Here is a 26,799-nt window from a genome sequence, read left to right on the forward strand (position 1 = left end):
CAGCGAGAGAGGGAACACAAGCAGGGGGAGTGGGAGAGGGAGAAGTAGGCTTCCTGCAGAGTAGGGAGCCCAAAGCGGGGCTCGATCCCAGGACCCTGGGACCATGACCTGAGCTGAAGGCAGACACTTAACGACTGAGCCACCCAGGTGCCCCTAGTTTTTTTTTTTTTTTTTTTATTTGAAAGTTATTTGGATTCAGCAAGGTGGATAGGGAATGTCTGTGTATGTGTTTGCACGTTAGGGTTCTAGAGCAGAAGGGATATAACTTGAGAAAAGAACACCTGAAAAACTCAGAATTTGTCTTGTGTTTCCTGTATCAATCAACCAACCACTACCAGTTAATTGCAGTTGGAACTGGAGGTTAGTTGCTACTTTTCCCACATATCCCCTCTGCCCCCAGACCCCCATCCAGACTATCAAGTAGTGCCAGTTTATTCTTTTCATTCCTTGGGTCTCTTTTAGGTCTTAATTTTATTGTGCTTATTTACCTTTGCATCCATCCCAACTCCCTGATCTATTCTGTCATTCAGCACAGAAACAAAGCTTCATCTTTCCCCTCTGTATTTCAGGCTGGTTCTGTTCCTGTGGTAGCTTCTAACACTTACCTCATATAATAAGTAACATTCCTTATCATAGGCTTTTGGTACCATCAAGTGTCTCTGTATTACAAAATGCCCTTTCTGCTACTCCTGCTTATGATTTTACCGATAGACTTCTTGTCCTAACCCATGTGCATTTTGCCCTCTACTGAGCCTCTTCATCTGAAATATTGTTTCCCCATCTCTTCATTAGACCTACATTGTCTCATCCTCAAGACTCATTTCCTTCTCAAGAACTTTCTAGAGGTACCTGTTTTGATTCTTGTTTTTATCAATTAAATTTCCATCTCTCTCCTTCATACTTCTTCAAACATTAGTGTCTTTGTAGAGCTCTCTTGAGAGAGCTCAGCATGGTCTACTGAAGATATTTGTGTTCCATTCAAGTAAATATTCCAAATAACACGTTTGAATTCAGAAAGAAGGCCTTTTTCCTTTCCCTTTCCACCCCATGTGTGATTTTATCAGCAAATTCTGCCCTCTGTATCTTCAAAGTATGTTCAGATTTCCTTCCCACATCTCACCTCCTCTACTCCTGGCCTCTGGTCCAAGCTGTATGATTTCTCACCAGTTGCTTGCTGTTTCTCCTAACTGGTTTCCCACCGCTGCCTTTGCTTCCCGTCAGCCTGGCTCCCTCAGTGGAAAAGCTGAAGATTCCTCCAGTGGCCTATGAGATTCCCATGACCTGATCCCCCAGTCATTTCTCTGACCTCATTTCCCTCTCCTTGGTATCCTGCTGATCACATTGACCTCCTTGCAGGCCAGGCATCCTCCTGCCCCTGGGCTTTGGCATCATCCTTCGCCTCGTTTTCTGATGCACTTCTCCAGGTATCTTCCTTTACTGCACCTCCGTTACTCAGATGTTAGCCTTTCTCTGACTTTCTCTGACCACTTTGCTGATAACCGTAGCCTCCCCCATTCCCAGGACATTCCCCAGCATTCTCCTCTGTGCTTTATTTTTCATGGTGGCATGTATTGTCACCTGACCCACTGCATGTATTCTGCTTGTCTGTCTCCCCTCTAGAGCATGGGCGCCATGAAGGCAAGCATTTTCTGTTACGCTCATTCCTTTGAACCTAGCACATAGTAGGTGCCCAGCAACTGTTTGTTGCATGAATATATCTTTTTCTATACCTCTGAGTTCACTGTGTGCCTTCTGTCTTACTGGGGTGATTGGGGTGGTCTTTGGGAGCATCCACTTGTTCTGTGTCATAATGCTTTCTGGAGCTTTTGAAACCCCTCTTCACCTGTGCGTTGTTTGGTCTCCTCGCTCCTTAAAACTGGTTGTCATGTCAAGCTAGGAAGGAATGAGGTTCTCAGGAGAACCTGTATAAACAGAGTGTTAAATAACTAACTTTACTTTATACAAAGTTTAAATCTAAACAAGCTCTGGATAAGGGTCTGAGAGGGTCTTTGTGCTCTGTAGGTTAGTACTCGGCTTTCGTTCTTTCCTTTCTGCCCTGACTTTCTGTTTCATGTTTGTCCAAATAGTCTAAATGTTTTCTGCTGGAAGGCTGGCCACCAGAAAAGGGGGGTGTTGCTGTACTTGCAGTCTTCCTCGGCAGGGCCTGGGGCCTGGGGCCTGGGTCTTCCATTGAGTGCACAGCACTGAAATTCCTCCAGCATCATTCTCTGTAACAAAACCCTCTACATGAAGATTTGCTCTCAGGAGCCCTCTGTGTCTTAGTTTTCGAAAAGTGTGGGGGACCTGACTGTATTTTTAAGTCTTTTACAATTCCAGTGACCTTGAGTCATGTAGGCCACTCTCTGGGTAGCATTTTCAGATGAATTACATGTGGTGCCATCCTACTGCAGGATTGTGCTCCTTTGAAATGGAGGGCCACATCCCCAGCAGTGCTCTCGTCTTTCTAAAGTAGGCTTAGCTCACGGTCGGCACATATTCTGATGGTTAAATGTATCTAGCCTCAAAATTTTCAGCCACTGGTGGAGATGGGGAAAGTAGAGCCCAGGTATACAGCAAACAGTTTGGTATTTAGAAGCACCCTGGCATGACTGGGTGCACGCGCACATAACCAGCTACTGGTGCTGTTAGTTCCCGGGGACTTTTCCAACATTCGTCTCCGTATTAAATTTTGTTCTTATTCCTGAAACAGAGTGGCCACTGAAATCAGGAACTGGACTGCTGGAAAATACCTTTGGAAACCACTGTGTTGCGTGGTAGAGGAAAGGCTACTGCCAGTTGTTCAAATGCTGGGTTGGATGCTAGGGCCTTTTTTTTTTTTTCCTCTCTTCAAAGAGGGGCTTTGATTTACTTTCTCTTCTGTCTGTTAAAGCTCTTCACAGACTCTTAGAAAAATGAGCTATTTAATGGTGCCAGCCATTAGGGTGCAACTTGAAATCCTGTGAGCGCCATCCTGGCAGTCCTGGTCACTGGGCTCTGATGAAGACTACAGAACTGAAAAGGTGGGGCTGCCAGGCGGTCCATCAGATGGTTCTGGTGTGGCCCACACTCATGTTTGTTCAAGTGACCTGAATGTGCTTCCTCTTTGGGGACCTGCTTTAAATGCAGATGCTAATGCCCCATAATCACCCACTAAAAGCAACCAAGTGAGAGCCAGGAAATTCAAATTCATAGTGCCTGTGACTTGGCCACATTGCCCACACACATATCAAGGTCTTAAATCAGAGAGACTACCATATACAGTAACACTCAAATTGCAGATGGGAGCGGAGTTGCTGTTGCTGTGGGAACTGCAACTTTGAAGTTCCAGACTTTGATGTGATTAAAGTCTCAGACTTAAAGTCCCTCTGTGTGTGGTAACCTTTTCTTTTTTTTAACACCAAACTGAAAATAAAAATTGATTTAGATTGGCGATGGGTTGGAGAAGCAGCTTGTAAAGGGAGGAGGCCTCTTGCAAACCACATGTAACTGTGTCACATTCTTATGTGCCTAAGGAAGAGAGAGATGACAGGCCACTGACCTTTTCACTGTCTCTTTCTACTTCTAGCCATTTGTTCCTCACACCCCACCCCCAACACACGCGCCACCGCCCCCCCCAAAAGAGGACACTTTTGACTTTGCTGTGTTTCATTGACCTAGTGATCATCCTAATGGAGAAATAAGAGTTTATGTGTATTAGCTGTTCGTTTTAACAAAGATCCCAGGGTTCAAATACTTGGGATCATCTGGTGGGTTTCTTAAAATTGTGGCTGGTTAAAGTTTACTTCTTTGACTTCATGTTGCTGAGGAAAGGAGTATGGGAAAGCAGAGTTTGTGGGTCATTTGCTCTTTAAAATGTTGCCATTAAAATTCTAGATCACTTGATACCAGTAATGGACTTGACTTTAAAAAAAAACAAGAAATTTTTGTGCCTAGGACTTTAAAATATCTCAGCCACAGAATTGTAGGGTCAACTTTGTTTTTAAAAGAAATCTCCTTAGGTATGCTTGCACTTGTGTATGTACTTGTGTGTGTGTGTGTGTGTGTGTGTGTGTGTAACACACACGCATATATATCAAGAATCCCTTCTATTTTTAAGGTTGAAACCCTGAGGTGTCATCCTGGTACTTCAATTTTATAAATTCATAGAGACCCTCTAACATTCTTTGCCCTCATTAATGGCACATTCTCTTAATATTTAAGTGTCTGTAATGTGCTGTGCATCTGTCCTGCTCTATCCCCTTTGAGCTTTATAGAACCCATGCGAGAGGTGGTGAAGCCCAGATTTTGTGGATGAGACTCAAGGTCTCCATGGTATGACTGCTAAAAAATGCAGGATGAAGAGTGGGAACTCCCAAGTGCAGTTCTTGGCCAGGCCTCTAAGAGTCTACTGACTCTGTCCTCCGTAATTCCTGCAGGAAGGCAGGGCAAAATTTAGCCCCCTAGTTCATGTGGGTTTTTTTTCCCCCCCCAGTATTGATAATACTATAGCTGTGATAGGAGTGAGATAACAAGGCTCATGAAGAGGACACAGTTTGTGCCTTTTTTTTTTTTTTTCAATTTATTTATTTGACAGATATAGCAAGAGAGGGAACACAAGCAGGGGGAGTGGGAGAGGGAGAAGCAGGCCTCCCGCCGGGCAGGGAGCCCAATGCGGGGCTCGATCCCAGGACCCTGTGATCACGACCTGAGCCGAAGGCAGACACTCAACGACTGCGCCACCCAGGCGCCCCCAGTTTGTGCCTTTTAAAGCTCTTGAAAATGAGAACAACACACCCAAATATGCCTTCTGCTATTTGCCTTTTCTCATTCCCCCACTCATGGTTAGGGACGTAGGGAGAGTCAGGTGAGGAGGGAATGGGCGGTAAGTCACTGGGAACGTTGGCAGGTTTTTCTACCTAGAGCACCCTTTCAAAAGGAGATGGAATGATGGCTTCACTTTCTCAATGTAAACAGTCAGTGGAGCTGTGCATTCTTTGTATTCAGATGTATTATACACTGAGAGCCTTCTATAATTCTAAATTTATTTGTCATATCCTAAAGTATGTATGTACCTAATAATTGGCTGCCATTTTGGATAACAAGATTGCATTCTGAAGTGGTGTCATCAGTGGTCTCTAGAACCCGTAAGGGAATTATGGGTTCTAGTCATTCTCTTCTATGGGAATAGGATGAATTTAAGTAGCAGGACAGAACAAACTCATTGTTCCTAGAATGTCCTGCTCACTCATTGTAGTTATTTTATCTGCAGACATGATGGGCTTATGGTTTTGTACGCAGTGCACATGTCATTGGGGAAGCATTTATTTTGGCAAAGGTGTCCCTTTCCCGCTGACTTTTAGTTGAGAGGTTGCGGTAGTCAAGACTTTGGGTTCTGGAATGTATGTATGTATTTGTGTATACATAAATGTAGTTTTATCAAACCTGGCAACTACTTAACAAATGGTGGTGAAATATTTTGGCTTTCTTTTAACAGTATTATCATGTGGTTGACAGTTTAAATAAGCAGCACTTTATCTTGATGAAGCGAATGCATTTAATTGGTTATCTTGACCCACCAGGGTGTTTGTTGGTCAAAAATTTAATTTTCTTTCTGGGTGTTTATATTATTTTTCCTTCTAGATGTTTGCGAGGTATTGTTTTTATAGCTTATGTGGAAAACATGCTTTTTCTTTTTAAAGTGGATTGTAGTATAGAGCTTTGTTAATAAAAAAAATTAAAGTAAAAATGACTTAGTTATTTTTATATTTTCCTGTAAAAACAGCCTCAGTTAAGTGAGCCACAATGAGCCATGATGTATTTCCTCCATCAGGATGGAAAATAAGCCATTTATTATTTCAGGTCTGACTCACAGTGAACCTGCTGACACTGGGATGTTTTAAAATCATAATCATAAGGAACAGGTTAGGGCAGAAACTTGGACGCTGGGCCTAGGATTATCTGCTTATTATAATGTTTTACAACTTGGATGCTTTAGGTTTTCTGGCACAATGTCCTAAACCTCATACACTAAACACCCCCTTGTTGTACAATTATTGCTTGCTGGTTTTAGATGGTGCCAAATAGACAGATGCCTCATCATAATTACCCTTTTTTAATTTCACTGTTTTACACACACACACACGCACACACACACACACAGACACAGGTTGTGGTCTCCTCTCCCTTCCCCCAGTGGGCTCATCTCTTTCCCCACTCGGGATGTCCTCAGTTAATAAGGACTGGAGAGTGAGAGATGTGGCCCAGGGTGCAGCACAAGTGATTGCAAAGAAAGCCAGCTACAGTGGATACAGTTATATGGCAATAGATGTGCTTCTTTATCAATATAGTAAAATAACAGGGTCTTCTGGTGAGTCATCATAATTCTGAGGTAACTCATTTACAAGTAAATATTTTGAATTTTGATAGCAACTCTAATGTGAAGATATCAAATTTCCATTGGTGCCAAAGTCACAGGTACTGCTAATACTGTGTTATTAGCATTGCAAATAATGCTAAATTTCAGTGAGAGGTTAGTTTAAAAAAAAAAGCGCATGTCAGTTTGTCGCCTCCCAGTTACCACATCCCTTGAGTTCTGCTCCGTGTTAAATTTGGCTTTGAGGGATTCCCCCGCCCCCCCAGAATATCTCTATCAGTTTGAATATATGTAAGTAAATACAGTCTTCCCTGAAGACTGTGCCATTTTCCTGGTTTTGATTCAAAGATGGGGAGGAATGTTTAACTTGGTTTTCCTGGTCAAATTTTAATGAACTATCTATAGTCCACAATGGACAAATGAGTAGCTTTCATTTTCTAAAGGAGATCACGAACTCGTTTGACATAAAAAATAGATGGCTTCAAACCTGTATTTTTTGTGCTGTTGCATAAATGGACTCACAAGTACCAGGACCCAGGTGTAATTCTATACACACTCCAGGCATATAATACTGTGTATACTGATACATGAACTTGGAAATGACATCCGTTCGAAAAGAAGTGTGTCCTCATTTTTGTAGACAGACAGAAGAATAAAGAAAGGAGACACATTAACCTTGTCATGACAACCAGAAGGAGAAATCAGCAGTAGGTTTCTAGTTTGGTATTTCACCCTCCAGATAACTATTGCATAGAGTGTTCTGTGGGTCTAAACATAATTTTATTTCAAGTCTACTCAGCTTCAAAAATTACAAATGATAACTATAATTAATTAAGCTATAGTAGTTTTAACAACATTGAACTGTGTGCTGGAATAAGAGATGGCTAAATTGAAGGGCATTTACATGGGCCTTATTGTTTAATGTTATCTTGATTTGGAGGCCCTTGAAAAATATCAGAATTCAGTGTATTTTAACCTTTATCATAGTTGAGGGTTTTAAAGCAGTCTTTTAAAAGTCTTTAGTACCTGTGCTGAAAGATGGATGTAGTCCCTTCCCATCATAGGAGCTGAGAATTATTTTTAATAAATTAGTTGTGATCGTGACAAGTCTTACTGCTTTGAAGGGGAAAGAAGGCATTTTATGAGGTGATACTGACAGGATACATTTTTCTCCCACTCTCACAATACCTGCCTTAAGAAGCAGTAAAACATTTGGAGATGGCACTATAATTTGGAGACCTGTTCCTTTCTGTAGGTAATTAAAATAAAAGATGACCCTGAGGAATTAGTAAAATGGAAATAAAAAAGAGTAAAGTAATTACTACTTTAACAGCAAGTTGATATTCTAAGGGGATATAGCCGTGACAGGTAACCATAAGTATGCATTTTTGACTTGAAGGATAAGACAGTGTATCAGTCATCTTCTGCTGCATAACAAGCAACCTCCAGATCTCGGCGTCACACACCTACCAAGCATTATTTCTTGTTCATGTGTATGAAGTTGCCTGGGGCAGCTCTGTTTCTCACTTTGAGGTCCAGACTGGAAGGTCAGTAACTCTGGGATAAGTTCTTCTCATGATGATGTTAGATGCTCAGGAGGGGGGGAGCCTTACTGTGCAAGTCGTTTCAAGCCTCTGTTAGTGCCAGGTTCACTAGCATCCCATTGGCCAAAATAAGTCATGGCCAAGCCTGAAATCAAGGAGTAGGAAAGTGTACTTTATTCAGCAAGAGGCCATAGAAATAGCCACAAGGGAACAATTGGGACCAACAGTTCTATTTACCACAAATGCTAAAAATGTTAGCAGCTGAAGGAAGCATTTGGTTATGAGATTATATGGTGCTACCTTGTTGTCTTTGGCTTTTGTCATTTGCCATGCTCCAAGAAACACCAGTTCAGGTTTTCATATGACTGTGGACTGAATTTAACACATCACAGAGCACATGTTACTATCAGGTAGGGGGTGAGCTGAGATTTAGGAGATTTGGATTCTAAATCTGGTTCAGCTGTTTACCTGTTGGAGGACCCTAGGCACTTCATGTAATTTGTCTCTGCCTTGGTCCACTTTGTTTTGTAAAATGAAGATGTTGGGCCATTCTGTCTCTGTTTCATTCCCTATCTGTACGAACAGATTTCATTTATTGTCACCTCCAGTCCACCTTTATGTTGCCATGTATTGGAAAGGTGTAAAACATTAGGAAATGCTCAAGAGCAACAGATAGGGTTTTATAGCCAAAGGAGGTTAAGTAGCGGACAAGAATAAAAGCATTGATTGTATGGGGATTGATAATTTGTGTGTATTGTACTAAGTAGTGTGGAATAGTGACTGCTGAATGCTGTATTGGGGGCTGTCGAATCCCCCAGTGGGATCTAAGTTCCTTGAGAGTGGAGACAGTGCTTTACTTTAGCATTCATTCATAGTGCCTAGTACCGTGCCTGACATGTAGTAGAGCGCATTTGGAACAAATGAAGGTTGTAAGAAGCCCCAAATGGGAAGCTCATGGAAGTATATCTTAAAAGTGTTTCCAAGAATAATGTGGGTTTTCTGGTGCTCGTATTTAGTGGACTAGGATGGATAGTTGTTTACCTCTGGGGATTTGGAATGTTACAGTAGTCCAAGGATTGCAGCACTGATGTAGACATCATATACTCTTTGATTCCTTGCTGTGTTTGCACATTTTGTTAAGTACTCAGGATGGTCCCCCAGTTTTCCAGGTGTTGCAGAGTTGCAATACCATGTGCCTCTTTCTGTAACAGAGGCCTGGACAAGGCACAAGGGAGAGACATGGCAGGAGGCAGCAGTGACCTCTGGTCAGGAGGGATACAGAGACCCTCTAGGAAGCACAAAATGGCACAGTATGTTTCGGTAGCCCACACACAAAGTCAGAAGGATGAGAGGCAGAGTAAGACAAGGCTGCAGAGAGGCAGGCAGGGTCAGATCTGAGAACCTTGCATGAACTTGATCTTTACCTGGTGGTACCTGTACCTTGATCTTTACCTTTCCAGCCTGGAAAAAGAAAGCCACCAAGGGGTTTTAAGCAGGGTCAGGATGGGATCAGATTTCAGAAAGTGGAGAACAGGGGTGACTGGGTGGCTCACTCATTAAGCATCTGCCTTCCGCTCAGGTCATGATCCCAGGCTCCTGGGATCAAGCCCCGCATCGGGCTCCCTGCTCAGCCAGGAGCCTGCTTCTCCCTCTCCCGCTCCCCCTGCTTGTGTTCCCTCTCTAGCTGTCTCTCTCTCTGTGTCAAATAAATAAAATCTTAAAAAAAAAAAAAAGAAAGAAAGTGGGGAACAGGGATGACACTGAAGTTGGATGGTGGGGACACAGGACCTTCAGGGAGAAGAGAGGGACAGGCGGACACCTGGCAGGTAGTCTGGCATGAACATCCACTTCCATAGCCCTGCCCTTCTGAAAAACAGAACACATGATGTGCAGTCATTTAAAACCCCTTTTTCATAAGCTGACAGAAACTGGGGTACTACTTCTGAGTACTATTCATAAGCTGACAGAAGCTGGTGTACTACTTCTGAGTACTATTTCAAGGACTCTTGCTAGTCCTTGAAATAGTCTGTTTTAAGTTAGACAGCTTCAGGTGACAGGATGGGTGTGGTATAGTCTCAGGGTTGAAGGATGTTACAACCTCACTTTGGTAGATTGTCAACTTGGTATGTTTGAAACCTCCTTGGTCACTAGAGTGATGGATGTTATTTTTGATCTTCAGTTTTTACATTTGCTTTATCTTGCTATCAAACATTTGGAAAACTTGTTTTTGTAGTGTTTTGGTTAAGTAGACATGCCTTTCAGTAAATTCCACTGTATTATTCTGTCAGGGTATCTTTTCTGTTCCAGATTTGTTGATATTTTTATTATTATTGATAATTTTATGATTTATCCACTCATGCACATCTTCTAGATTATTAGATTCATGCTTAACCAGCTTTAAACACTTGTCAGCTGGTGTGAAGAGGCATCTTTTAGTGGTTAGTGTTGGCAGTATTATTGGTATAATTTGTGGTGTCCTGCCACACATTAGTCGGTCGCATTTGCTAGCCCTGCATCTTTGCTGATCACCAGTGGTGGTGTTCCTTCCCTTTGTGCAGTTGGTGATGCCACAGCTAGCCTCTTCTGTGAGCGGCTAACAGCTGGTCAGGGCTTCTCTAGTGACTGGCCTGCAAGGAAGGTGGGCATGTGACTGGAGAGTGCTGCAGAAGGGAATGCCATGGGGTTTCAGGAACTGGAAAGGTCATGTTGGGTGGAAGCACCGGGGAAAGATGCTGCCCACCACCTTAAGTGGGTACTGAAGTGGAGGTAGAATTTCAACAGGCTGAGGCAGTATTTGGGCCGGCAAGGAGGAAATCCAGGGTGGTAGGAGCAGCCCTGACCAAAGGGATGCTTGTGGTAGAGGGTGAGCGTGATAAGGGAATTGAGAAGTGCATTGTAGTTAGAATTGGGTATACTAGAGTTGAGGCTGGAAAAGTGAGGGCCATGTCCCCATCATTTGTATTTGAAAGTAGGGCATTGTTGGGGAGGGCATTCTTCATATGTGAGTTGTTGACAGTAATACTGTTAAAAGTTTTAAGCACCAACTGTGACACTCTGGACTTAGAATTGTAATGGAGCATCTGCAAACAGATTGAAATTATCCTCAAAATATCCTGGAAGTCATGCACTTATTCCTTGATAAGGGAATAAAATGATACACTTAAGCAGTGGATTTTAAGAGTTTATTTTTCTGTTTTTAGTTATTTACTTCTGTAGACATGTATTAACTTTTTTCTACAGCATGTGGTTTTGCAGGCTAAGAGTAAGGACTGGGTTATAGTTAATCAAAAGTGTGCGCGTGTGCTTGTGTGCCTGTATGTGCATATTAATCATTTTGAAAAATTTAAGTTACAATATTTTTATCTGAAAGCACACTTAAAAGGACTGTAACATAGGGAGCCTGGGTGGCTCAGTCTGTTAAGCATCTGCCTTTGGCTCAGGTCATGATCGCAGGGTCCTGGGATCGAGCCCTGCATCGGGCTCCCTGCTCAGCGGGGAGTGTGCTTCTCCCTCTGCACCTCCCCTCCCACTCGTGCTTTCTTTCTCTCTCTCTCAAATAAATAATTTTTTTTTTTTAAAAAAAGGACTTTAACATAACTTAGCATAATTAGTTTTCGTAGGAATGCCCTTTCTTTTACTGTTAGAAACTTCAAAGTTTTTAAAAAATGTTAAATCATATTTTTTTGCATAAACAATGAAGAGCAGCACTACCCAGTATTATTTGTTTGGTTTTTAGTAAATCACGAAATATGTACCAGTTTTTAAATTCTGGAAACAAAGAACTCAGGTTTCTGTGGCATTTAACAAATGTGATTATTGATAGCAAAATTTGCATTGCTGCTGAAGCAGTTTAAGAGGAAAGAATTTCTGTCAAAGAGGAACCAGTTGGATTTTAGGAGGAATTAAACATATAGCTGGTTAACTCTCTATAATGTTAAATAAATACACTTTTGGTTTCTGTCTGGGGAAAAAGTAACATTTTAACCCAGTGGCTTGTGGTTTATTCTTCTACATAAAACAGTATTTAGGGATGACAGTAATATTTACCAATACGTGAACAAATACAGAGCTGTCTGGTTTAGAGCCATATTGCCTGTTATGACATTTTCAAAGAAAGCCTCCCGCAGGAAAGGGCTTGTGATGATTAGGTAGCATCATCTTTCAGTCATCTGCAGTATAGGTTATGTGTCTCTCCTTTCGTTCATGCTGGTGGCTTGGTGTCCTTGTCTGGTACCAGTCTGACACCGGGGTGAAAGCATCTGAATCAATTCTAATATAGGTATGTAGAACACATAGGAAGATGAACATGCAAAGAGAACCACCTACAGAAAATACTATGTATTCCAAACCTTAGGAGAATTAAAAAAAATATATCTGGCCTCAAGGTAATTATGAAATAATTGGGAGTTACATGTGGTCATAGGTGCACATTAACTAGCATGTACATACATGCACATACATATATACAATTACCACTCTTCAGATTTTCCAGAAGATGGACTTGCAGGAACAAGTAACATGCAACTCTTATACACTTAAAGTGTTAATATAAGTGCTTCTTGGGTGGCAAGTATCAAACTTGAAACAATTCAGGCTAGTTCTATCACTTTAAACCTAAATCAGGGGCGCCTGGGTGGCTCAGTCATTAAGCGTTTGCCTTCGACTCAGGTCATGATCCCAGGGTCCTGGGATCGAGCCCCGCATCGGGCTCCCTGCTCCGCGGGAAACCTGCTTCTCCCTCTCCCACTCCCCCTGCTTGTGTTCCCTCTCTCGTTGTGTGTCTCTCTCTGTCAAATAAATAAAATCTTAAAAAAAAAAAACAACCTAAATCAAACATTAAAAAAACAAAACATCTTTACCCCTGTTTGGCACAAAAGTGTTTAGGGTGTGTCTTGGTGGTAACACCAGCATCTACAGTAGAAGCTCTCCCAGTTGGACCTTCACTTCGCCAGCAGGCGCCTTAACCCACGCTCTCCATTCCCTTCATAAAACCCCTGACTCATTGAATGTGGTATCTGACTGCTTGAGCTACCCTCTGGTGCACTACGTTAGTTGTCTTTCTCTTGGAATTTGGTTGTGCTTTTTCAGACATGTTTGTGCAGTTGTACTTGTTTTCCCAATTAATAAAAATTAACTATTAAATGAACCCCTTAAATATGAATGAAATAATTGTTTTTAGGAAAACTAAGTGAACATTTTGGGAAGACTTAAGTTGCTGATAGATTAGGTGTAATCAGACCCTATAAAAGATTAGGGGGAAAGCATGAAGAATTCTGTAGTTGGATTGCTATGCTATGGGCAGATTCCTTCTCCACTTTAGAGAAATAAAAAATGTAAGTATTTGGTGACAATGCATTGTGGATTGATAAGAAAGACTGGAAATCCAACCATAGGACCTTGCCTCAAAGGAAAGGTTTTTTACTTTAGCAAAACACTTTTACATGCATAGTTTTAAGGTAAATGTTTAAATCCTGTATATCATTAAAAAAAATTCTGTACTGTCTTTTTTTTTTTTGGATTAATTGACCAGCTAGGGTTTTGATCGTGTTTGGATTCGATTGGATAACAAACATGTTTTGACCTAACGGTCAGTGTTACTAAGACGTTAACGACTACTGGGATGCCTGTGTGGCTCAGTGGGTTGAGCGTCTGACTTTTGGTTCAGCTCAGGTCATGATCTCAGGGTCATGAGATCAAGCCCCAAATTGGGCTCCGCTGTCAGCAGGGAGTCTACTTGAGATTCTCCCTCTGCTTGTGCATTCTTGTCCTCTCTTTCTCTCTCTGAAATAAATAATCTTAAAAAAAAAAAAAAAAGAACACAAACTACCAAAAAGCCACATCTAACCTACTTTGTGATATGTCTTGTTTCTCCTTATCACCATGTATTGAAATGGTAGATTTATCTTTTAAGTGTGTGCTGAGAGAAGTAAAATATAAATAGAAGGCATAGGCGTAGTAAGAAGTTGAAAGAGACTTGAAAGATTATTACCGGTGCCTTCAGTTAAAACGGCTAAGGAGATGGCCCTAACGGTGGTCTAGCTGTTGAGTGACTAAGGCAGTGAATGGGTGAGTTGAGTGTGTGTTGTGTTCACATTCATCCCTTACTCATCCCACACAAAATGGCCTCTAGATTGGGACCTTGAACTCTGTGCTGATTTTATGGTAGTGTGAGTAACATGCAGAAAATTGTGCTTATCAAGTTGATGAGCTTGGTAGTATGGTTTGGTAGTTGGTAGTATGTTGTTGTCTTGTATTGCATTTGGGACCATCGTTACATGTGTCAGCTAAAAGGATATGTTGTTAATCTCTGGCACAAATCCTGGAAAAGCCTTAAAATGATTGGCAGTTAGTGGCCAAGATGGTAAATCATGCCTGCTAGATAGGATGCATTGTATTGGGATAAAATTAAAATAACAGTTTTTTAAAAATTCTAAATGATTTATTTTTATTTTTAAAAAAGATTTTATTTATTTGAGAGAGAGAGCACTCACGCCCATGAGCAGGGGGAGGGGCAGAGGGAGAGGAAGATGAAAACTACCCACTGAGCAGGGAGCCCAATGTGGGACTTGATCCCAGGACCCTGGGATCATGACCTGAGCTGAAGGCAGTTGCTTAACTGACTGAGCCCTCCAGGCGCCCTATTTTTATTTTTATTTTTTAAATAAGCTCTAGGACCAACGTGGGGCTTGAACTCACAACCCCAAGATCAAGTCTCATGCTCTATCAACTGAGGCAGCCAGATGCCCCTCTAAATGATTTTGTCTAGAAAAACATGGGCATTAAAAGAAAACTGTAGTACCACTTGAAGATAAATAACTCTCCATTGGTATTTGAAATATTTCTTTTATATTGTTTCTGTGAATTTCATTCTCTTTTACATTAAACATGTACACTGATTATGCATCTTCCCATGTTCTTCTCATTGAACGCCAAGGGATTTGTATTAATGAGTTTTATGCTTTGAACTTAAAAATTTTTTCTTGTCCTCATAAGTGAGACTGGGGAGAAAAAGGGTTTTTCATATTTCCTTTGAGAGCTTTTCTTTTAATCTTATGTACCTGTTTCTTTTGAGAATTTCTCAATTGTACAGCAGGCCTAATTTTTTTGCGGATGACTAGTTTCAATACCAGAGAATAGATCCACTGTCTCTTGGTTGGTCGCTTCCCAGTTCCTTCACTCAGATTCACCTTCACAAAGTTAAGGAGAGGACGCATAACCTACAGCCAAGATGTAGGTTGGTTAAGTCTGTAGCTAGTTTAAAAAAGTTTAACAAATTTAATTTGTTCCTATGATGATGGCACTGAAAATAAAGAGAAAACCAGAATGCTTGTCTTTTGTGAAAGTTTACATGAATTTTTTTGTGTGTGATTTCAACCAATGCCCCTTTGCTCGGAGAGTTATATAATTTCATTAACAACATATGTACTTCCAGGGACGCCTGGGTGGCTCAGTTGGTTAAGCGTCTGCCTTCGGCTCAGGTCATGATCTCAGGGTCCTGGGATCGAGTCCCGCATCGGGCTCCCTGCTCAGTGGGGAGTCTGCTGTTCCCCCTGCTTGTGCGCTTTCTCTGTCTCTGACAAATAAATAAATAAAATCTTAAAAAAAAATGTACTTCCATAGAATTCCAGTTACTTTTTTTTTTTTTTAAAGATTTTATTTTTAAGTAATCTGTGCACCCCATGTGGTACTTGAATTCATAACCCTGAGATCAGGAGTCACATGCTCTATGGACTGAGCCAGCCAGGCACCCACCTTATTTTTCAACCATAAATCTTACAGTTTGTTTTTGGATTACATAACCAGTCTGAACTGAGGATCTTTGATGGTATATCCATTTCAAGGTATTTATCAAGTCAAGATTTTTTTAAAAGATTTTTTATTCATTTGAGAGAGAGAGAGAGAGTGCACACGCACAGGTGGTGGAGGAGAGGGAGAAGGAGAAGCAGACTCCCCGCTGAGCAGGGAATCTACCACGGGGATGCAGGGCTCAATCCCAGGACCCTGGGGTCATGACCTGAGCCTAAGGCAGATGCTTAACCAACAGCCACCCAGGTGCCCCTCAAGTCAAGATGTTAATGATAAAAACTGTGCTTGTACAAAGATACTTAGTTATTGCTTTATCTTTTTCAAAAGAACAGCATAGCAAGAGTAACATCTTATAAAACGTGTGCCCAAAAGTGCCAGTCTGACCAAAAAAAGCCATTTAACCACTGAAAATTGTAATAAGAATTCTGAAATGGGGTTACAGTGAAGTATCGTGTTTAATGTATTGGGCGGTTCAGAAGATTCATTTGTTCAGATTTACTTGGAGACTTGAGAACTAATTTGGCTTTACATTTGTATTTATAATTTTAAAAATGTGATCATTAAAGAAAATTTGAAAAATGGGAGAGTGCTTTATTTCTTTAATGAAACATCTGAATGTTTTAGCAATGCTTCCGCTTTCTGTGCATTATGTTTTAAAAATCACTGCTTAATGCTGTGTATAAAACTTGCCAACTTGCTTTTGATTAATAGAGTAAGTTCATTCAGGGAATAATGTAAAATATCATTGGCAGCATAACTGGAAGTGGCTCGAGCAGATAAAAATTAGCTTCAAGTCAACAGCTAAATTACTCTTTTCATATTATCTATTGTCCTCATTTAGAGAAAAGAAGCATGCCTCATCGTAGGGATTCTTATTTAATATCTCCTAAAGGCTGGGCTTTAGCAAACCCAATTTATCATTTGTCATCTGGTAGAAGTTATAGTCTGTGAAGGGGGAGATGAATGCAGAGCAGGCAAACAGAGGGGGATTGACTTAATAGTCTGTGCCTGTGGGATAATTTTATACACAGTCTGGACATGGCTTAGGCTCATGTTTTCAGACATTGTTCCTATGCAGGTATTGATCTCAGATTTTCCCTTCAGTTTTTATTTGTAGTGGATTTCTTGAGGAAGTATCACTGTTGATTGGTTGTTAATCATCTAGAATTTGTTATGATTAGGGAGTCTAAATAAAATATTGGATCTGTTAGATCTGATTTGGTCAGAAATTTGAATGCTTAGTTTCGTGGATTGCCTTTTAATCATCATTGGTGATGTGCAAATTGAGCTAGAGTCTTGAATATGAAAAGTACCTTAGGAGTAAATTAGACAGTTTGGAAGCTCCATTAACTCTTTCGGAGTACTGGGCTGCTATTTAGTCTACCCAAACAATAATTTACTAAGTTTAGCATACCCAGACAGTAATTTGCAAAGTAATACCTTGAAGATGCTAGAAAGGGTTAATGAAGCTTCTGAAGTACCTTGTGTTTTCTTGGAGAACCTGTTTCAGCGTTTACAGTGGTTGTACTTGAGAAAAAGTGTCTTTAAATTGAATGCTTATTGCAGGAATTGTTGCTAAATTATGCTCCGATCTTTTGTTTTTTATCCAACTCCTATCCTATCCTCGGCCCTTTTTTGCATTCTGAGTAAGGGTTCCCCAGGGTTCAGTCCTGTGGTTTCTGTTCTCACTGGGTTCGGCTAGGTGAGAACAAACACACGGTTTCTGGAGACCCATTTAGTTCTTGCTGTCTTGTTCACCGCCCGTATTCTCCAGTATCTACCTCTCTACATCTTTCTCCGAGCTTTAGTCTAATTTTCAGCCAGCTGGTGACCACATGGTGTTAAACTCACCTTCCTCCCTAAAACCACTTTCCCCTACCGCCTACATTATATTTTGAATAGCATTCACCACCATTCTCTCAAGAGTCTCATTCTAGAGCTATGGAAAACTCCTCCCATCAATTCCAGCTTCCTCTGTCAAGTGTCAGGATGAAACTCCTTGGGGTTTTGCCTCTCTCCTTCCCTGTGGCACTCACCATCTCCTATTTGGACCTCTACATTGGGCTTGCTGCCTCCAGTTTCCTTTTTCCTCACTCTACCCTGGACAGGCTACCACAGCAGATTTCTTGACATGTCACTTTAATTATATCCTTTATCTCAAACACCTTCAGACACTCTCTGCTGGCGTTCCAGGCCACTCACCATCTGAAAGGCCCATCTTTACAGCTTCCTTTCCTACAGACTCCTCTACCAGTCCACCTTCCATACAGTAAGACACTCTCCTGCCTCCTATAGTTGTTTTACTCATTCTCCACTCCCAGCAGGACCTGCCCTTTTCCCTGTCCACGCTGATCCATCTGGAACTATTCAGTGGAAGAAAAGGTACATTCTGCACAATTCGGTTTGTATGAATTTCCGTAAACAAGCAAAACTCTAGTGTATGTGGTGGAAGTCAGAATAGTGGTGGGGAAGGGGCTGCTGACTGGGTGGGGCATAAGAGAGCCTCCTGCTAGGGTTCTGGAAATGATTCAGCGGTGGGGGGTGGTGACATGGGGATAAACAAATGTAAAAATTCGTATAGCCATACACAGCAGATATCAGCTCTTGGTTTGATGTAAATTAAACCTTAATAAAACATAGACTAAAACAGTGCCCACCTTCTGTGGGCTGTGATAGGCTTAAATTCGATAATGTGTTTAAAATGCCGAGCATAGAGACTGGCATGTTGGGAAAAATCATCCCCATGCTGCAGTTGAACAGTTGTCTTTCTCCTTCTGAATTATGGAACAGATTTCCCCAACAAGACTAATTTGCAAATAATTTGACCTTGAAGAGCTTTTCTTGTATTCCGTTCTTCACTTGAATTTTTTATTGCCATGTTTATTGCTCAGTTGATATTGTTGATTTAATGTGGATACCTGCTTGCATTTTTTAGTGTACACTTTTTGATCGTCAATAGAAATAGTGGCAAGTGTGGTGTTACGGAAAGCTTGTAATAGTTTTAATGTTTCTTTTCCCCCCAAAACATTGCACACATCAAAAGAAGAATTTTGAGTTTGTTTTAAAAGTATTTTACACAAGCTTAACTTTAGAGTTATTTCCCTGAGTATTCTTGTTACTAGGGAAGCATCCATAAATGGGACTTAGGGGAAGGCATATTACATCTCAGTGTAGGGAAGACTTTCTTAGCAGAGCTGTTAAAATGGGCTTAAATGATTTTTAAATAATGTCTTGCAAAATGGTGGTTAACAAACTTTAATGTGTGTATGAATCCCCTGGGGATCTTGTACAAATGTAGGTTCTGACTCCTTAGGTCTGGGGTGAAGCCTAAGGTCCTGCATTTGCAACCAGCTTTCAGGTGCTGCTGTGGGTCCCTGAACCACACTTGGAGTAGCACAGAATGAGTGACATTACGGAGGGCAAAGCAAGAACAACTTAGTTCATAAAAACTGCTTCACCAGTTTGGGTGGATAGTGACCGTGTGAGCCATATTTTATGTGTAAATATTCCCGAAAGAATCCATTCAAGAAAGTACTGACTCTTCTTCTAAAGTTTCAGTGTTATGTGATTTTTTTTTTTCATGCTAGTGGGCCAGACTGGCTTATTTCATTAATTTGTTTTTGTTCCTTCTTGAAAATAATGTTGTATTCGTTGAAAGGATCATGAATTCAATCAGAATATTTAGGGAAAGAAATTTAAAAATAACTTGGAATCTCTTGTGACTGCCCCTCCTTAAAAATAAAGTAAAATAAAAAACCAGAAAAACTGAACTAAATACCACTGGCAAGACACAGTCCTTCCCCATTTGTCACCATATTCCATGAACAGTACTTGACAAAATAACCACCACTGTGCGGTATGCCATTTAAAGAGCCATTTTCACTACTTCATGTTCTCCCGCTCACTGCGGGTAGATTTCCGTTCCCCTTCTCTGAACTGGGACCTCCTTTATTCCGTTGCTCCGTCTTGCTTGTCATATTCTTGACTCAGTAGAGGATGATTTTATACCCTGTCAGCCTTTAACATCTGTCAGGCTATGATTTGAGACTGAGAAAAACCCAGGTTACAAATGGAAGATGAGGTCCAGCCCTTTGATGTTGGGAGAGCAGTGCTGTCAGAGGGCTTGTCCCCGGAGCAGCGCCCGCCAGCCCGCTACTGGGCTGCCTGCAGTTTCAGGGCAACAGGAAGAATGCGCCTTGCCTGCTGGCTCCTGGGCACATTCCTTTCTGTTTGGGACTGAAGTACACGCACGCATTATTAAATTACTTAATGAAGATTTTGTAGCACACCTCTAATACCTTTGAAAAGGCCCTTTGAGCACAAGAAGGGTGTGTGGGCAGAGGGGGTGGGAGGAGAGGGGGAGAGAGAGATTTCACACTGGTGAACAGGGTCCTCTGCCATCCTCAGGAGGCATGTGAGTGCTCCAAGGCTTGCTGCTGCTTTCCGGCCCTGAATTGGCAGAAGGGACCAACGCAAGCTCAAGGGAAGGTTCTTTATAGGGCAGGACCCATTACCGAGGGCAAAAGGCAGGGTTTTGGCTTCAACCTTGATGCGGCGTTGCCATTTTCATTCTGACACAGGAGACCTTGTTTAAATTTTTTTTAAAAAAGATTTTATTTATTTGACAGAGACGGAGAGCACAAGCAGAGGGAAGCGCAGTGGGAGAAGTAGGCTCCCTGCTGAGCCAAGACTCCAGGATCATGACCTGAGTGGAAGGCAGATGATTAACCTACTGAGCCACCCAGGCGCCCAGGAGACCTTGTTTAAAACTATGATTAAGGGCCTCCAGGTGGTGGGCTGTGGTTTACACCCTGATAACTTAGAGGGGTGCAGCTCACACTGATAAAAGTGGGCTCCAGTGGTCTCTGTCAGAATCGAATGTAATTGAATTATGTAGATGGTTCCAATAACAAAGATGATTCACCTCCCTGCCACCTTCTTACTGGGGAGATCTCTTATAGACTAAGAGAACGCACAGGAAGGCTGGGTGGCCATGAACTTGTCTCTTGTATTAAACTCTGTGAGATTTTATCTGTAGTAATAAGAAGAGTGATCCCAAATACACAGGGTTATTGTTGGGATTGATTGAGATAATATGTATTGAAGACTATGGACCTTAAAGTATTAATCACACACACACACATATGTAAATAATGGTCTTCCAGGGTTTTGCTTTGTGTAAATAGTCCTGCCCACGTGATCAGTACTAAACTGGCAGAAAAAAAGCAGCCCATTCCTGCTTACACCCTGCTGGGGGAGTCCTTTGGGATGCTGTGCTGTCTTCAGACAGACTGAGGCTAACTTGAGGGAAGACAGGGAAGGATTAGTGAGTGATGAGATGGCATTGGGGACAGTGAAGAGAACGGTTGTACGTATTGCAGACTTTCTTTCCTGAATACCTTAGTGCTTGATGATTACACAGAAATCAAGAATTATGTTGTGTTTAAAAAGTGGGTGTGACTTACATGTGTTGCTGGCTTGGAATGTAAGCCGGCTGAGAACAGAGCCTAGCAGGGATTGTATTTAGCACCATGCGAATTGGGATTGGTTGGCTCAGTTGGAGAAGGTGGCCCTGACCGTAACAGTGATAATCCTGCCCTTGAACCCCACTGGGCCAACCACTGAGCTGCTAAAGAGCTCAAAGTACATGATCTTACTGGAACCTTAGGTGGCTATTGTCCTCATTTTATAGTGGAGGAAACAGAAAGGTTAAGTAATTTACCTAAGGTCGTATAACTAGTAACTGGCACACATTTGAGTAAAGATTTCTAAAGAAAGCCACATTGCTTCCTAAGGCTAGGTTTTAAAATTTTATTCCTCAAATATGGGTTAGCCCACAAAGACTTTAAGGTAGTCTTCAGAAGGCTTACGTTTTCACTAAGGCACATGAGACCATGGATAGAAATGGTAATACTACTACTAATTTTGTACCTGGATTAGAACAACCCAGCTCCATTGTCTTGGCCCAGGCTTTCCAGTGGGCTGTCAGAATGAAAGCCTCAGTACTCCTGGAAAACAACGCAGTGCGCATTTGAGAGCAAATGGGCGTTAATTTTCTTTTCGGTAAGGAAAGATGAGCTTTCGTGCAAATGAACACTGGGTCCATTTGGCCCCTCAGGAGGAATTAAATCAGATTCCATAACTATCAACCTTTACTGTCCTTTGTTGTATGAAAAAACACATAGACTATGCTATTCCTCACTGAGCCCAGAGTAAATTCTGTTGTATTAGATAATCACAATGCTTTTATACTTAATTGGACTTAAACTCCTTCCTCCCCTCCCCCCCCAAAATTATGTTCATATTTCTACAGAGCCTGTCAATCACCAGAAGGAGAAGAACTCAAATGTCACTGTATTGTAGCTAGCAGACCAAGTTGTGAAATAAACATACCTTGAAATGTGACTTTCATACCTCATGTTTTTTATGGCCTTGATACTTAAAGTGTGGTTCATGGGTGGGGTTGATGGCATCAGCATCACCAGGGAGCTTGTTAGAATCTCAGTCTTGGTCCCAGGCATACTGAATCAGAATCTGCCTTTTGACAAGATCCTAGGTGATTCCTGTGCATTTCAAGTATGAGACGCACTGGTTTTTATGGTACTCAACCCCCTCCAAGTTAATAGTTAGGCTTATTGAATGGAAGTTTTTTTCTTCTCTACAAAGCTCATTTCAAGTATAAAATTTTATATTTTAGAGCCAGGCCCTAAGGAATAGAAAGTCAGGTTTGGCTGTTTAGCATCAAGGGGCATCTTGCCATTTCTAGCAAAGTGTGAATTATTTATTAAACTTTTTAATCCGTCTCAGTTTTTCTATACTGTCTTTATATTCCGCTTGTAATGCAAAGCTAGTGGGGTGTTCCTTTATTTGGGGGAGAGGAGTTAATCTTGGCCTCTTGAGAGTATACGAATCTCAACCAAGTTACAAACATAATATCTCATGTCGATCGCACTGAAGAGAGAAGCCCATTAACCAGTCGTCACAGCCAGGTGGCTCCTCCTGAGCTGCACACCTTTTCTCCTGCCTCCCTCTTGTGCTCTTCCTTAGAGGGGAGTGTGAGGCGAGAAGAAAGCTGTTCTATCTCTTCATTTATTGTCTCTGCATCCTGCCCTCTCAGCAGGTGACCTGGGCCTGACTCCTGTCACTTGCTGGCTTTGTGACCATGGCCTCTGTTTCCTCACCCCCAAAATGAAGGTGTTGGGATTCCTACACTCTGGAGAGCCTCATTTTTACCCTCTCCAGCCAGCTCTTCATGACCCGCGGCCACTTCTGCCCAAGCTTCTGCCACCTCTTCTTTCTTCTCTTTTCTTCCTTCTCCACCCCTGCTGCCCTGCCTTCTAGGCTCTTTCTGCTCTCACACACAAACTCCAGAATAGCCTAGAAGTGATCAGTGTGTGGTTTTTGTGCACTGTCAAGGAGGAGGGAGATTCCATGTTCAAGGACTGAGAGTTGAACTTGTGAATTTATTTGAATTCATATTAAGTCTCCACTTGATTATACAGTTCTCTTGGAAGTGCTTCAAGTAGAAGCACCCTTTATGAAATAATACCTCTCCCCCTCCTATTTTTAGGGAGGAGGCTAAGTTTTTTAAATTCAGAAAAAGTAGCAAATCTTGGATCATTTTAGTATTAACTGTGGGTTGTTGTCAAGCCAGCCATTGTGTAAGGGGACCTCATTAAGCAGTGCTCTATAATGGTGACAGGGCGGCTTAAAATGTCTAAGTAAATGTAAATGATCTCAGAGCCAGTAGTTGAGTTTCACTTGAAAGCCAATGAAACATCTAATTAAGGAGTAAAGAAGGATGTCAGAAGGATCCAAAGGCCTGAATTTTTGTTATGTTGCGGTAGATTTTACTGGAAGCCAGAGGATTCTTTATATAATAAATTTTGGGGGAAAAAAAGCAAATAACAAAAAACTAAAATTTCCCTTTTCTTGTGGTATAAATAGAACCAGCTCATAGGTCAGAATGTCCAGTAGTTTGTATATACTTACTACCAGGGTTCAAATTTGAACTTGAAATATTTTTTAAGATGGGGGGAAGGGCAGGGGGAGAGAGAGAAAGAGAGAATCTTAAGCAGGCTCCATGCCCAGCGCAGAGCCAGCCCCATGGGGCTCGATCCAAGGACCCTGAACAATGACCTGAGCTGAAATCAAGAGTTGGATGCTTAACCGACTGAGCCACCCAGATGCCTCAAACTTAAAATATTTTTTAAGCACACTCTGCAGTGGTAAAAGCTTTTCTTTACAACATGTATAATTATCTTGCTAAGCTTTTTTTAACATTACATAAGGAGAAAACAGTAACATCTTGGAATGATTGTAAAGTGGCACTTAAGACCCTGGAAGTGAACTGTTTTCTAATTACTGTATTATATGTGTGACTCGAGATTCCGTACTCCTCCTCCTTCAGTCTTAGATTTTAAATAGTCTTATTCAAAATGCTTCCTTCTATTCTTGAGGCATAGTTGGTACTTTAGCAGTGTTCAGTTTTATATACGTAATTGTTGTGTAGGCTGTGAAATTATTGCTTAATTAGATAGGTACTATCATAAGCTATGTACCTTTTAATTATGTTTAATAATGGGAGACCCAGAAATGCCCCCTATATACTCCTTTAATATTTCATGGCAGGACAGTAGGGGTGCACCATCACTGTAAAGTAAGAAAAGGGACGGGAAAATGGGAATTGGGGTTACTGAAACTGGCAACAAGAGAGAGTAACTTGTAGATTCTTTCTGGTGATGGAAAGTTTGGTTTCCTGACTCTGCTAAGTCCTGCAGAAGGACAAACAAGGGTAAGACGTAGTGTTGGTCCTTCAGGAGCTCACATCCAAGGCAGAGCTCAGCTGATGTTACAGTTCTAGTCGTTGAATTGGAGCTATTCAGAAAATGTCCCTGAGGCATGTAGAAACCTAGGCATCCTTCTGTCAGCCTTTCTTCTGCCTTGCATTCACTGCTGTTCAAAAAGCGAACGTTCTTTGTTCTGGATCTTTGAAATATGGATTGATCTGTTGCTTTTCAGAATTTAAGATAACTCCCTGAAAGCTACTGTAGGCCTGATTCACTAAGCAAATTGCAGACAGGAAGCAACTTTCTCTGTATCCTGAGTTTTGATAGTTCCCCCTACCCCCCCACGGAGGACCAGGTACACAGGTTCTCAAATTAATTTGTCTGGTGTTGAGTCATCTGAGAGCGGTTGGAGGAGGAGGTGAGAGTAGCATGAGGTTTAAATGAGATGGGCATTGCACATTATGATGTCCCCAGCTTGGAAGAGTAATATGTACATGGTGTTATTGGATGAAGATGTCAGTCTGCGAGCATTCAGCAAGCCTAATCATTTATTTCATTTAATCTACTTGCAAAGTGTTAACTTATTTATTGACCTATAGCAACCAAGAATTTTGAGTCGTCTTCGCTATAGTTTTAAGTTATGTGCATTCCCCAGGAGATACCCAACCAGCAGGTTGTGGGGACAGTATGAGGAGTAAGAGAGATTGAGTAACACCGGCCATACCACAGTGGTACGCACGGCCTCTTGGGTTTTGTTTTGTTTTTTAGTGTTGCTAGCCCTGTTTTTTTTTGTTTTTTGTTTTTTTAATTTTTTAAAATATGACCATTTATGTGCAGTGCCAGAACTGTGAAAATAAACTATGGTGAATAAAAATCGTAATAGAAGCTGCCATTGTTGGAGGACCAGAAGACCTCACCATTTCAGGTGTCTGAATAATGCTGGATCAACTGGAAAAGAACACAAGGAAACGTTCAGGAGTGATAGAAGTGTCTTCTTCTTGATTGGGCTGGTGGTCCACGGGGTATGCAATTGTCAAACTCAACCGTCTCTTAATATCTGTGCATTTAATTTACTATAAATTGTACCTTCTCCCAAATAGGGAACACTTCATGAATTTGTGTTTTATCCTTGCACAGGGGTCATGCTAATCTTCTCTGTATCGTTCCAATATTAGTATATGTACTGCTGAAACAAGTAGAGTATAACCTCTCTTGTTACTTGAAATTTTAAAGTTTTTTTCCCCGTAGAAGACTTAAACAATACAATGATTGGAAAGATGATGCAGCCACTCTTCGAAATATCTGTAATGATTTTGACTTAAGGTAAAATATGCATTGAAGGGGGCACCTGGGTGGCTCAGTCACTTAGGCATCTGCCTTCGGCTCGGGTCATGATCCCAGAGTACTGGGATCGAGCCTTGCGTCTGACTCTGCTCTGCGGGGAGCCTGCTTCTCCCTTTCCCTCTGCTTGCCGCTCCCCCTGCTCGCTCTCTTTCTCTCTCTGTCAAATAAATAAATAAAATTTTTAAAAAAAAATGTGCTTTGGAACCTCTTATCAAAAGTAGAATTTCACAAAAGTCATTGAAGGAAAAGGCCTTTATTATCAGATGTCTTCATTCTGAGATTCACCAGGGCAAGATTCATGTTTTTGTAGAAAACTCCTGTTTCTTTTGGAGCTCTCAAAGAAGTAAAAAGTAACACATCCAGGATGAAAAGTATTTTAAATTTAGTGTCATATACGAATTCCTACATCAGTGACCATGTCAAGAATATGCAGAGACTTTTCTCGCCATATCTCCTTTTTATTCATGGAGTCACCGTGTACTTATTAACACATAGACCTGGGGGCTGGAGACCCAGCAGTACAAAACACTCGCAAAATTCATACCCATGTGGAGTTTACAATCCCAACAGGAGAGATAGATAATGATTAGCTAAGTATAATGTGAAGTATATTATGGTGATAAGTGTTTTGGAAAAAGTTAAGCAAGTGGGGCACCTGGGTGGCTCAGTTGGTTATGCGTCTGACTCTTGATCTCAGCTCTCATACCTTAATCTTAGGGTTGTGAGTTCAAGCCCCATGGTGGGCTTCATGGTGGGTGTGGCGCCTACTAAAAAAAAAGTTAAGCAAGGAAAGCGGGGTGGGGGGGGCAACCCTGAATTTGAGGTTGGCCTTAATTGGGGTACATTTATTCAGATACCTGAAATGGTGAGGTCTTCTTTTGAATCTTGAACCGCATACATACATTCCTTCAACACAAATAAATACTTTTTTTTTTTTTAAAGATTTTATTTATTTATTTGACAG

The 26,799-nt window shown here is 41.4% G+C and overlaps 1 protein-coding gene, 1 long non-coding RNA gene and 1 other non-coding gene across 3 annotated transcripts in view; 2 read left to right on the forward strand and 1 right to left on the reverse strand.

The window, feature by feature from the left end:
* The window catches only part of FOXO1 (forkhead box O1), a 97,144-nt gene that overhangs the window by 38,916 nt on the left and 31,429 nt on the right, over window positions 1-26,799 (forward strand). The window lies entirely within an intron of this gene.
* Window positions 1-26,799, forward strand: part of LOC144381587 (uncharacterized) — a 78,889-nt gene that overhangs the window by 36,795 nt on the left and 15,295 nt on the right. The gene's annotated exons all lie outside the window — the stretch shown is intronic.
* Window positions 25,584-25,690, reverse strand: LOC118550001 (U6 spliceosomal RNA). Its single transcript, XR_004924357.1, has one exon. It is a non-coding gene; the product is annotated as a U6 spliceosomal RNA (small nuclear RNA).

Source organism: Halichoerus grypus, chromosome 4, assembly GCF_964656455.1.
Source record: "Halichoerus grypus chromosome 4, mHalGry1.hap1.1, whole genome shotgun sequence".
NCBI lineage: Eukaryota > Metazoa > Chordata > Mammalia > Carnivora > Phocidae > Halichoerus > Halichoerus grypus.